This window comes from Panicum hallii, chromosome 9 (assembly GCF_002211085.1).
Source record: "Panicum hallii strain FIL2 chromosome 9, PHallii_v3.1, whole genome shotgun sequence".
Classification (NCBI taxonomy): domain Eukaryota; kingdom Viridiplantae; phylum Streptophyta; class Magnoliopsida; order Poales; family Poaceae; genus Panicum; species Panicum hallii.
Genome location: NC_038050.1, coordinates 47,465,955 through 47,480,039, shown reverse-complemented (window position 1 = coordinate 47,480,039; position 14,085 = coordinate 47,465,955).

Below are 14,085 nucleotides of genomic sequence, written 5' to 3'. Positions count from 1 at the left end.
TCTTTTAGGTATGAATTGGATGACCCAGCACCATGTGTCCTTAGATATCTCTTCTCGAATTGTGGAGGTAAATGCACCTGAGTATGAATCTACCATTCTTTATCTTCCACAACAGAGGTACTTTAATCCGTGCACCTATGCTACAACCGGGATCAAGTTAAAGGATATTCCTATTGTTTGTGAATATCCAGATGTCTTTCCAGACGATTTGCCTGGAATGCCCCCAGATAGAGATATCGAGTTTATCATAGAACTCCAACCTGGCATAGCCCCTATCTCTGAGAGATCTTACCGTATGCCTCCTAATGAGTTGGCCGAATTAAAAATCCAACTCCAAGACCTTCTTGACAAGGGTTTCATCCGTCCAAGTGCATCACCATGGGGTTGTCCAGCCTTGTTTGTGAAACAGAAAGATAATAGCTTAAGGCTATGTGTTGACTATCGTCCTCTCAATGCGGTAACTATCAAAAACAAATATCCCTTACCCCACATTGATATTCTCTTTGATCAGCTAGCCGGAGCTAAAGTATTTTCCAAAATTGATCTTCGCTCCAGCTATCATCAAATTAAGATCCGGCCAAGTGACATTCCAAAAACGGCCTTCTCCACTCGATATGGTCTATATGAATACCTAGTCATGTCGTTTGGTCTCACCAATGCTCCAGCATATTTCATGTATCTCATGAATTCTGTCTTCATGCAAGAACTCGACAAATTTTTTGTGGTCTTTATTGATGACATCTTGATCTATTCCAAAAATCCAGAAGATCATGCCAAACATCTTCATGTCATCCTTCAGCGATTAAGAGACCATCATTTATACGCCAAATTCTCCAAGTGCGAGTTTTGGTTAGATACTATAAAATTTCTGGGCCATACCATCTCGGGTGACGGTATATCCGTTGACCCTAGCAAAGTACAAGAAGTGATGGATTGGAAACCTCCCACAGTAGTCCATCAGATCCGTAGCTTTCTTGGTCTAGCTGGCTATTATCGTCGCTTTATTCCTGACTTCTCCAGAATAGCCAAACCTATGACCGAACTACTAAAGAAAGGTGTTAAATTCTCTTGGGATAAAAAATGTGATGATGCATTCCACACTCTCAGAGATCATCTTACTACTGCTCCAGTTTTAGCTCAACCAGATGTGTCAAGACCCTTCGACATTTATTGATGCATCAGGAACCGGACTTGGTTGTGTGCTTATGCAAGACAACCGAGTAATTGCATATGCATCACGAGCACTCAGGATTCATGAACAGAACTACCCTACACATGATCTTGAACTTGCAGCAGTCATTCATGCCTTGAAAATCTAGAGACATCATCTGATGGGTATGAAATGTCACATTTATACTGACCATAAAAGCCTCAAGTACATCTTTACACAGGCAGATTTGAATATGAGGCAAAGATGTTGGCTAGAATTTATCAAAGACTATGACCTGGAAGTACATTATCATCCAGGCAAAGCCAATGTCGTTGTGGATGCACTCAGTCGCAAGGCACATTGCTCTTGCTTGTCTGTAGAAGCTTTTAACGAGACTCTTTGCTGGGAAATGAGAAAGATTAATCTAGAAATCGTTCCCCAAGGTGACTTGAACCATCTCTCAGTTGAAGCCACGCTTAGGGATAGTATTATTCTAGCTCAACAGTGTAATAAAGGAGTTAGAATTATTAAGCAGAAGATAACACAAGGAGAAGGAAAGTATAAATGCTTCCGAGTAGATCCCGAAGGAGTTTTATGGTTCAACGAACGTATCGTTGTACCTAAAGACCATAAGCTCCATAAACAGATAATGGATGAGGCCCACCTATCCAAATTTTCTATGCACCCTGGCAGTACGAAGATGTACCAGGATCTGAAACAAAACTTTTGGTGGACTCGTATGCGATGAGAAATTGCCAAGTATGTCTCAGAATGTGATTCTGCCAAAGAGTCAAGGCTAGTCATCTAAAAACTGCTGGTATTCTTCAACCTCTACCTATTCCTTCTTGGAAGTGGGAGGATATCAGTATAGACTTTATTGTTGGCTTGCCTAATACTTCTCTGAGACATGACTCAATTTGGGTAATCGTTGATCGGTTAACTAAGAGTGCACATTTCCTTCCTGTGCACACTACATATAATGTCAAGAAGTATGCCGAGGTTTACCTGGATCAAATTGTTCATCTTCATGGGATACCTAAGACGATAATTTCTGATCGTGGAGCACAATTCATCAATCGGTTCTGGGAGCAACTTCAAGATGCTCTCGGAACTAAGTTAATTCGAAGCTCTGCATATCATCCTCAGACAGATGGATAGACTGAAATGGTAAATGAGATTCTGGAAGATATGCTTAGAGCCTGTATCTTTCAATATGACAAGAATTGGGATAAGTGCTTATCACTGGCCGAATTCTCTTACAATAACAGCTATCAGACTAGTCTTAAAATGGCCCCGTTCGAAGCATTGTACGGTCGCCGATGCGTAAAAGGGAAACTTGCTCCCCGATACATCGGACCCTTTGAAATCCTTGAAATTTATGGACCCGTAGCTTAACGTCTTCAACTTCCTTCTCAATTGGCGGCCATCCATAACATCTTCCATGTATCCCAACTTAGGAAGTTTGTTAAGATTCCTACTGACATCATTGATTCCCAAGCCATCGAAATCGAACCTAATTTGACCTATACGGAACATCCAATCAGAGTATTAGATACCAAAGAGAGAAACACTAGAAGAGAAACCATTAGAATGTTCAAGATTTAGTGGAACCATCACACAGAAGAAGAAGCAACATGGGAAACCGAATCTTATCTTCAGCGTAATTTCCCAGACTTCTTCCAAGCTAACCTCTGGACTTGATCATTCAAAATCTATTCTGTTCCGGAATCTCGGGACGAGATTCTTTGTAGGGGGGAAGGCTGTGACACTCAGGTAATTAGCATGGTCACACTCTAGATTTTTTTAGTGTGTTGTTATGTATAAAATGTGGCAAAAGTGTACTTAGAAATTTCAGCGCTAAGGGAAAGGGTTACTTATATAATTATATTTTAATAAAGGTCCTTTTGTGCTAAATGGGTGAACATGGAGGGTGGAATTCAAAAGTATGAGGGTTGTTATGCAAAAGTTAAAAACTTGTGTTTAAATCGCAAAAGTAGGTGAAACTACCCTTTGGATATAAATGTGGTGTAATTTTAAAATAGGATTTATGCAAAGTTTAGAAATCTTGCTAAATTTCAAATTAATTGCAAATCCTTAACTCTTCTATGGATGAACCTTAAAGCAAAGTTGTACATTTTGAAAAACCATACACTTTTGCTTTTGGGCCCATCTCCATTTGAGCACTAGTTTAAAAGTTGTTGATGTATTACAGTGAAGTCCCTGTCTTTTCTGGTTTTTACAACCAGGTCCTTCTTCGTCTACCTCTCTCCCCCTCTCCTTTGTTCTTCTCTGTCGCGCGCCACCGTCACTGCCCGGCCATGTGCGCCGCCCCTGCTGTCTCTGCGCCGCTTAAGGCCTCGCTACGTGCCACCCCGGCCTCTGTCCCGCCGCTTCCCACCCCCGCGCTGGCCTTTCCCCGCCCGGCCACGTCGCCCGCCTCCTGCCTGAGCTGCACCTCGCCGCTGCTTGCCGTCGCAGCATCTCCCGCGCCACCTCCTGTCTTCTGACGAGCCCACGTGCCACTCACTGCCTTGCCACCGCCCTACCGACCTGGTGCTGTCTTGCTCCGCGTTCTCCATGTTGCTGAGCTCCTGCCTGTCATCCACCTTGCCACACGCGCCGCCGAGGTGCCAGCACCTGCTTTGAGCCCCGGCACAGCTTCTTCTGGACCCCGAGCACCTTCTCTAGCTCCTCTAGCACACGCTCTGGCGGTTGCAAGTTTCTTTTCCATCCATATCCCACTGCTTCGTCCACCATTGCCCACCGGACCTCCACCGTGCCTCTGGACCACCGTCGACCGACGCCCACATTCCCCCTGAACCCCAATCCAGTGCAATCTTACCTCCGCCGTGACCTGCTGGTGCTCCTCAGCCTCTTCAATTTCGTTTTCTTCCACCCTAGCACCCTTTCCCACAGCGCCAGTGAGCTTCCAGCGCCGCCGCCGCTCGGCCTCCCGTCAACCCACCAATACAAGGCCTCCCCGCTCCGATCAACAGCACCGTCAGCACCACATCATTCTACTGAAGCAATCCCGCCACCCCTTCACCGCCCTCCATCGCCCTAGCCTGCAGAATGCCGGCCACCATTGCCGCCGGTGAGAACCCGAGCTCCACCTCGCCGTCGATCACCTCTCTCCGGCCTACTTCTGTCCAAATTGAGTTGGGGGAAAGCATCTCCGCACTTCCCCGGTGCTCGTGCGCGCCTTGTTCCCCCGTGTTCGCCGGCCCCTCGCCGGGAACGGCGACACCCCGACGCGGCCGCCGCCATTGCTCGTTGCCGGCCGTGCTCCGCTGGTGCCCTTCAAGCACATCACCCCCCATCTTGATCTATAGCCTCTGCAGGTCATGTGGCACCGGTCCATCCCCACCCCGGACCTCGCCGCCGGCGAGAACGCCGGAGACAGGAACGCCGGACGCTGTCGAGAGCCGGCAAGGGCATATCTGTGATGGTTTTGTCGGTTCTAAGGGCCTTAGTGCTAAAAACCAAGGACCCTAGTGCAAACCCTTTGTTATTTTATGTGTGAAATGCTGCTGGCTTGTAAAATCTATAGGAAATTGTAGGAAATTCCAAAAATTATCAAACTAGTTTTGTTAGAAATTAGATTTCAAACCCTACAACTTTTATTAATGAAGTTTGATTTGAAACTAAATATTGTTGAATCTATTTTAAATTCAAAGTAAAAGGGTATAGGATACATAACTTTTACATACTAACTTTGTTTCTTGAAATTTTTGGTAAAAAGCTTGTATAGATCATGTGTAACCTTGTGTAAAAGTTCCAAACTTAGCACTGTTTTGTAGCCTAAGTTCTTTTGAATTTGGACAATTCAAATTTAGAATGTTTTGAAATTAATTAAGCATGTTCCTTAGACTTAATTAATTAGATCTTTTTGTCATAATTTAATGTGTTGATAATTAGTATATAATTAAATTTTCAAGACTTTATAATTTTATTTACCTAAGGTTTGAATTTAAACTTGAAGTTTGAATTCAAATTCAAATGTCTTAATTCCTGTTTTCAGTAAACCCAATACTATAATCACAACTTAATTATAAATGATAATTCAAGATTAAACCCCCTTGTTTCATGAGTTCATGTGTGTTAATTATTGGATTGCAACTTTATTGTGAAATAACAATCTTAGACTCAAACACCATCTCACTTAAATTATTGCATATCATGTAGAATCAACGACGCTCAACGACGGAGACTACGAGCTAGTCTTGGGATCAGACCAAGGGTTTTCTAAAGACCCGATAAATGTCGCCGAGGATCTAACTGAATCCCCGAACCAAAGTTCGGAAGTCTCTGACATTCCTGCCCCCACCCCCACTCAAGAAGGCAAGCCCCGATGCATACCCCAGTATTTCAAGTTATTACAATTTTATTATTATATTATATATGTTGCATTATGTCTAGGAGTTGAAATGAAATCCTAGTTGCATAAGATCTTAGGAATCCAATGTATTGTACCCGAGTCCTTATCGCGTAGACGCTCTACTAAATAGGGCTGGTAAAAGTCGAGTGATTTCCTGTCACTCGTTCGACATAGGAGTTGCGTGATTACTATTCTGCAATCACTATAAGGATGATGGACAGGGTCAAGTATGATGTCATGACATGGAGTTTTACCCTGTCTATTTTGGATAAAGTTGTTAAGGTCACAGTGTGTGGTAGTGGTGGCTAAGCGTTTGAAAGTACTAGCCACATGCCGTGAAATATGGTAAAGCGGTAAGCCTAGTAACCAATCGGCCCGGCAAGTGGACATAGCTTCCACCACTCGTAATTTGGTTTTTCTCACGCACCGACGTGCGGGAGTACGTTCCGCACTGCGGACAGGAGTACGGTCATGTAGTCGCGCTATAGATGTATGTCCTGCACAATTGGTGCGCGTATGGTTCTACAGTCGCTTGTGGTGCCCCTGTCCCATGACCCGGAATGAAAGGTAAATGGTTGCTTCGGAACGACCTGTTGGTGTTCCAAGCGTGTGAGTTAGGTTTACCCTTGCAAGGTTAAAACTCGATTCAGAATCGTCCGTCTCTCGCGGAAATTGAGACTGCTTATTCCTTCTGCCACATAGAGTAAGAAGTGTAACTAATGATGGAACAATCTTGATGGATGATAATCTCTACCTTGCTTGCTTAGTGTAGGTTCTAACCTAGACTCAATAATCAACTAGAATTTGGAAGCTAAAATTTGAAAGTAGATTATACTCTTTGTTACTTTTCAGCTGCAAATGAACCCAGAACCCTTAAAATGCCTTCATGAGTCTAGATACGGGCTAAAGTATACCCAATCCCGGGTAAGCCTTACTGAGTATTAGAATACTCAGTTCTTGCTAGTCTCGTTTTCAGGTATAAGCTTCGAGAACACCATGGATAGTTCTGCGTGACCAACCGCTGTTCCACATGGCTGGTCCGTGGAGTGGGATGCGTCCCCGGCTGGCAGTGACCCTCCTGAGTGACACCAGGCCCTGGGCTGAGCATGGTGTCAGCCTTTGCCACGATAGTCGCGTGTTTCTTTTCCTTCCGCTGTGAACATGGACAAGCTGTTTAGCTTGTCAGCTTAAACACTGTTTGTATAAGTTTCCTATAAGTTTGAACGAGGTTTGTAATAATATTTGCATATCTGTAAATTAAAAGTTTGATGGGCTGTACTGTGATTGTAAACTCATCTTCGTGCGAGGTAAACCTACTTAGATCCTATAGAACCATGGTTGTATTGGGCGGAGACCCGACAGACCAATGGGTTGTTCCGTTTGAAGTGCGTTGAGTTGTGCTCGACTGTATAGCGATGACTAGCGCACTTGAACCGGAATAATTCAGGCGGTTCTGCCACAACTGTGACCTCCTGTCCATCCGGTGCTGACAAGTGGACAGTCCTCTGAGCACAATCAATCCTGACACCCCATCTAACAAGGGTCTCCATTCCCAAGATCACATCGATACCCTTGGTGTCTAGCACCATCAGATTTGCACTGAACTCTACCCCCCTTATGACAACACTGACTCTGGGACAGAAGATATGAGACCTCAACTGCCCTCCCGGTGAAGATACTAACATGCCCCTCTTTAATGTGCTAGTATGAATGCCATGATGCTCGACAAAAGACCGAGTAATGAAGGAATGCGTGGCACCAGTATCAAAAAGCACTGTAGCAGGGTGAGTATTGACCATGAACGTACCAATAACCACGTTGGGAGCCTCGGCCGCTAACTCGGCCATCACGTGGTTCACCGTGCCCTGGGATGGCGCCTTGGGCTGAGCTGGGCGCCCCTGCTGTCCAGACTGCACCTTCTGGGGACAAACATTGGCGTAGTGTCCCTACTCGCTGCAGTGATAGCACGCCCGTGGGAATGCTGGAGCCTGCTATCCGGCAGGAGGAGTAGGCACTCCCTGCCGTGGGGCTGGTGGAGCCGGTGGAGCTGAGCGTGCCGAAGGCGCTGGAAGCCTCTGGCCCTATCCCGCCTGCTGCTGCTGCTGCTGAGGGCGAGGCGGGTACTGATGCTGTCGCTGCTGGTACGGCTAGATCAACCTCTGCTGCTGCTGCGGCTGCTGCTGGTGGTACTGGTACCGAGGCTGAGTGTCGCTGCCAGTCACAGTAGGAACCATCTTCCTCTTCTTGTCCTCAATCTCCCGGCGTTTGTGCTCAGTGTTGAGGGCAGAATCAACCAGATAGTTGAAGTTGTCGAAGCGGTGGTTCATGAGCGCGTACTCCAGGTGATCTTCCAGCCCCTCCCTGAAGCGCTCCTGCTTATCGCCATCATTGGTGACCTCAGCGGGGGCGTAGCGAGCGAGCTAGAGGAAACGATCACGGTACTCGGTCACCGTCATAGCTCCCTGAAATGACAAGCACCGGAAAAATAAAGGTAGAAATTACTCAGCGTTTCCAATTTCACGGAGATAAACAAGGGTGGGCTTGAGCTCAAAAGGAATTGCGGAAAGATTTTACTCTAATTTACCTGCTTAAGTGCAAGGAACTCCTTGTGCTTCATCTTCATCACTCCAGCAGGGATGTGGTGGTTCCTGAAACGCTCCCGGAACTGGACCCAAGTGAGGGCATCGCGGTCCCGAGCTGGGTCGGACTCCCACCAATCGAGAGCTGAGCCTCGCAGCTGCCCTGCTGCGTATAGAACTCGCTCCCTGTCGTCGCACTGAGCGACATCCAACTGGCGCTCTACTGAACGAAGCCAGTCATCAGCCTGGAGTGGATCAGCCGCGTGGGAGAACGTCGGCGGGTGACCCCTCAGAAAGTCCGCATGCCTATTGTGGGGCTGCTGCGATGGAGGAGGTGGCAGCTGAGCGTGGATCTACTGTAGTGTCTGAACGGTGTTGTTCAGGGTGGCCATCATCTGCATCTGGAGCTGGAAGAACTGCTCCGGAGTCAGAGGTGGAGGCATCGGCAGCGGCTGGTCGGTACCCTGGTTGTTCTGCCCCTGCTGGCCAGAACCGTTGCCGGTGCTCCTAGTGTTCACCATCTGTTTGCAGCAGAATGAAATTTATAAGAGACAGATATCGTACGATTCTGGAAAGAAACTCTAGCAGGATAAAGTAGAGAGCAAAGAGTGTACGGTTTTACCCCCCAACGGCCTAACTCAAATTTGATTACTTAATTCAGGTTTGCATTAAAGTCGATTTGCATGAGCAAGTTTAACTTCTAAACTATGCAATCAACCAAAAATCCAGATCAAACATTTTGCACAATCATAAACACTCAATATTCAAACGTTAGCCGAGTTTATCACTCCACTTGACTAAAACAAATAAGCGCTCTAGCGTATTTTTGCCAAGGCATCCTAGACTTATGAAGACAAACAGAAAAATGCAGGCCAACGTCTACAGAAAATACCAGACTAATTCTCGGAAAATACGCAGAGGGTTAGCAGATCGAGGTTTAGAGCTCAAGGGATAGAAGCAGAAATGAATGTTTGACTTTTGCAGAAATAAGGCAAGAGAAAAGAAGTCCTTAGACTCGACCATTTCTATCTAGGCTTCATCTTACAGTCGACACGGCTCTTATACCAATTCTGTCACACCCGATTTATAAGAACATAAACCGAGCAATCATATATGCGCCAGGATCAAGTCACGCATATATACAACTGAATCATCAAGACATCACAACACGTATCTCGAAATAAGAGCGCATAAATTATAAATGAATATCTTTATTACAACCGAATCAAGAATCAGTTCGAGAAATGCGGAAGCGTAAAATAAATACATGAAAAATAGGGCGCCACAGGGACGTCGGCTGGGAGACAACGCCTAGAAATTGTCAAGTCTGCTGATGTAGTCCTCCATGTTGCCTGGTGCTGAGCAGCAGTCGAAGATATCCCAAAGAGAACAGAAGGATAGAGAAGGCAAGTGTGAGTACATAAATTGTACTCAACAAATATAACACAAACTATGAGGCTCTAAGGTTGGCTGACTCAACTGCATTAGCTTTTAATCTTGACAAAATTTTATTAAAGCTATTTACTACAAGTTGATGAATTACCATGAACCCACGTTGCATAAGAAATTAATCAGAATTGATTATGAACTACTGAGAACCCATACCAAACCACCAAAGATAAACCCCACTAATCAGATGGAGGATCTGGGCCGCTCATAACCGTGAGCACGGCTAGTATACTAGTTTTACACTCTTGAGAGGTTGCACAACTTTACCCACAAGTCGTGAGCTACGCTAGTTGTTCATCAGACTTCCTTAGGTGAGATGACTAGCAAGCGCACTACGAGACCGTTACAAAGGATCACGTTAGTAAGGTATAACCGCTAAGGTTTCTGGATCGGCGATGATGGGGCCCACCTCACGGGGGTACAAGCACACAGCACAGACCAAGCCGGAGGAGCAGGGACCATTGAAGCTTACCACCTCTCTTGCCCCGCAGGTAAGTTACTCCCAAACCAAAATGACCTAATTAGTAAGTCAAAACCATCCCATTCCAGCCTTGTGGTTGCGCGGTTGTCCCAGGTTGTCGCTCTATGAACCGGTCCTTAGGGAGAGTGGCCAACCAAGCACTAAGCACCGTGCTGGCCCCCTAAACCATGTTTCTAACAAAAACATATTTTAAGGAGACGTGAGCCACTCAAGCACACAGCACAGAGGGCCACTCTCAGAATTAAGTTGCATATAACCATTAATCAAATTAATTAAAAAAAGGACCATTACGTGTGAGAGCGCAACACCTAGCACAACTAACCAAAATGCAACCCAAGGTATATATATAAAGGATAAGGTGGCTAGGAAGTCCTTATAGGCATACAGAATTAAAATGCAGTATGAAATTGTATTTAAAAGTGATGGGATGTTCATGTTATACTTGCCTTCCTCAAAGATGGTGGCTCCTGGTACTCCTCCGGTGGCTCGACGTCTACTCACGATCAAAACATCAAAACATGGTCCACACATGCACACACATGTAAACAATGGCAAAATATAAGAAACAGTACAACAATACAAAGAAACAGTAGACAAAACTAGTCTAAAGCCATTCTACGCATCACAACGATCACGTGGATATGAAAACCACTTAAAACGGAGCTAAGACGTGAAAACTAGGGTTAAAACAAGGTCCAAGGGCTTTTCTGTAAGAAAATAGGAGTTCCAGGGGGTTCTGCGCAAAAACTAAGGGCTTAAACCTAATTAAAGGTTAGACTTAGGGTCTAACACGCAAAAAAAACACGAGGCATGGACGGCGGGTACTAATTCTAGTTAGCTCAGGGGCCTAAACCTTAAAAATAGGACCTAACTGTAATTACTTTTGAACTAGGGGTGGACTACGGGTTGATTCCTGGAAAACACAGGGGCTCTTTTGCAAAACTGGTGGGCTGAACCGGTATCTTTAAATCTGGGCCGCCGGATCTAATTCTAACGGCACAGATTTGATCTCTCCGCGAAGCGGTATCTACGCGTATCAGCCGTAGGATATTGATCTAACGGATTGAGCCCCTTACTTAACTGGGTCTAATCTGGATCGCCTATTCTGGATCGGACGGCTCTGATCTATCCCATGCCCCGAACCGGTATGCTTTGCTCGGGTCCGTTGGATTTCAATCTAAGGGCTATGTTTTGGGTGAGACCCGATCTAATCATGAGCGCAGGCTACGGATTGGACGGCCCGTGAAGTTTGGGGCGCGGGCGGCGGTGATTGCTCACCGGAGACGGCCCCTGCGTCGGCGCTTCGCCGTTGTTGGCCAATCTCAGCCATCCGGGCTCGATTCTGGGCGGGGCTTGGCCGGGGAGCAAGCTCGTGACATGCCTAATCTACCTAGGGGCTCGCTTGGGCACGACACGGTGGCGAACTCCTGTTACGGCGGCAAACCCGTGCGCGTTCAGCGGCGCTCCGTCATGATGACATTTTGCCCACGGGCCAGCCTACAAGCTACGACTTCTACCTTAAGAGCAAGAGGGGATTGGGGCGGTGCTCACCGAGGCACGAATTTGGCCGTGCTACCGTGCGGGGTGCCGGCGTCGAGGTCAAGCGGCAGCGCGCACGGGGTGATCGCGGACAGGCTGCGGTAGGGCTCCTCCTGGCCTACTGTTCCTCTAAATCGATTGTTGCAGGTCCTCCGAAGGTGTGCAGGGGGTCAGCTCGGCCCATGGCCTACCGGCGGTGAGCAATTGCTCGGGGGCGGCTTGCGGCTTACCTACGGTGGCGGCGAGGGTAAGTCGCAGAGGGTTAGGGTTCAGCTTTAAGGGGAGAGTCGGGGTATTGGCGTGCGGGCCGGGCGCGGGCTCACCGGGATTCTCGGGAGGGCGTTGCGCGCCGGGGAAGAAAGGGAGAAGGGGGAGGATGGAGAAGGTGATGTGTGGGGACAGGCTGCCAGACAGAGAGAAGGGAGGAGGCGCGGCTCGGGCTGGCGCTGAGGGAGCTGGGCCGAGGTGGCTGTTGGGCCGTGGGGAGAAGAGAGGAGAGGGAAAGGAAGAAGTGGGCCGCCGGTGAAAGAAAATGGGCCCGAGGAAAAGGAAGAAAGAGGGGGAAAGGGCTTGGGCCACGGACTAGGAGAGTTGGGCTGCCAGCTGGGCTGCTCTTCTCATTTTCTTTTCTTCTTTTCTTTTCTTTTTCAAAACAACTCAATTCAATTTGAATTCAAATGGGATTTGAATTCAAACTCAACTATTCAAACAAACAAAATAGATGCACCAGCATGAATGCACAAACATGTTGACCCTAAAGTAAGTTTTAATTACTTGTGATATAAAATTACTTTAAATGCAAGATAAATCAAGGAAAACCTTAGAAATTTTATTTAAGCCAAAATAAATTCATTAAAATTTAGAAAATTTACATTAGCGTGTTACATACGCACTCGGCCCCAGGAATTCATGCAGTGGATCAAATTAGTGCCATTTTGAGAGATCAATTTGGCATTCTCCCAAGAAGGCGAGCGATCAGCTACACCAAGCCGTATCCAGGCAACTACGACCTGATTGCTCTGCCGCCCAAGTATCGGCTACCTGAGTTCACCAAGTTTAGCGGAGCAGAAGGATCCAGCTCCATAGAACACGTAAGCTGACATCTAGCGCAGTTGGGGATGATTTCGGTGTCGGATCCATTGCGAGTAAGGTTCTTCTCGCAATCTCTCACAGGGCCGGCTTTTGGATGGTACACATCATTGGGCCCTGATTGTATCCACACCTGGAAGCAGCTAGAAGAACAATTCCATAAACAATATCATTCAGAAGCTGCAGAAGCTGGGATTGCTGATTTAGCACAGGTCCGCCAGAAATGAGGAGAAATAGTGGCGGAGTACATCCAGCGTTTCAGGGAAGTCAAGAATTGATGCTACTCGATTCGAATTTCAGAGAAGGAGGAAGTTGAATTGGTGACTTTGGGATTGGTAAAGCCAATCAGAGATTTTGTTTTCCAGCTGGAGTTCAACTCTTTGGCACATCTGGTGCAAAAGATGACGGTATACGAGCAGCGTCACCCAGAATTATACTATGACAAGTTTAAGCATCAAGTAGTAATGGTTGACGCTGAAGATTCTGAAGACTCTGAGGATGACCAAGAGATCGCAGTTGTGGAGTGGGCACGGGGGGCAAAGCCCGTGCCCTGCAAGTGGGTGAAACAATAGGGCCCTCTGAAAGGTTTTGATTTTGATGTAAGCAAAGTCGAACAGATATTCGACTTACTCTTGAAGGAGAAGCAGTTGAAGTTCCCTGAAGGTTTCAAGATCCCAACAGCTCAGGAGCTCTAGGGGAGATCATACTGCAAGTGGCATAACTCTTTCACTCACGGTACCAATGACTGCAAGGAACTCCGGCGACAAATACAATCGGCCATTGAGCAAGGCCAATTAATCTTGGGGCAGTACGCCATGAAGGTCGATACCCAACCATTCCCGAATGTAAATATGTTGGAAGGGTACGACCGGTCAGCACGTCGTCAGCTGGATTTCACGCTCGGTATTAACATGGCAGGACGTGCATCACGTCAACATACAAGGAGACAAGAGGCCGATTCTCGCGATCGGCCCCAAAAAGAAGAAAGAGACTATATCACCGAAGAACAGGTCAGGCATGTCAGGAATCAATGACCGGTTTCCTCTCATCTTCTGAGAAAATACCAGTATCAGTATCAACAGCATCTCCAACGTGAGACTGAAGAAGAAGAGTACGAGCAACGCACTGGAAAACGCCTCAGGAAGCGAGAAGATACACAAGATCATTGGCATTGCCCGTTCTTCAAATACTGCTGGGATTCTGGTATGAAAAGACTACCTACCCTTGAGGATTGCCCAGAGTGCAATTCTCAGAAGCAAGATACAAGGAGTGCTTCAGTATTTCAGCATTTGGGACCAAGGCAACCCCGCCATGAACAAGATAAGTCGACACATACAGTGGGAAATTCAGAAGAGGAGGAGGACAAGTATCACCGACCACGCTGGTATCCTGATGGGCTCAATCGGTCCCAGAAGCGGAG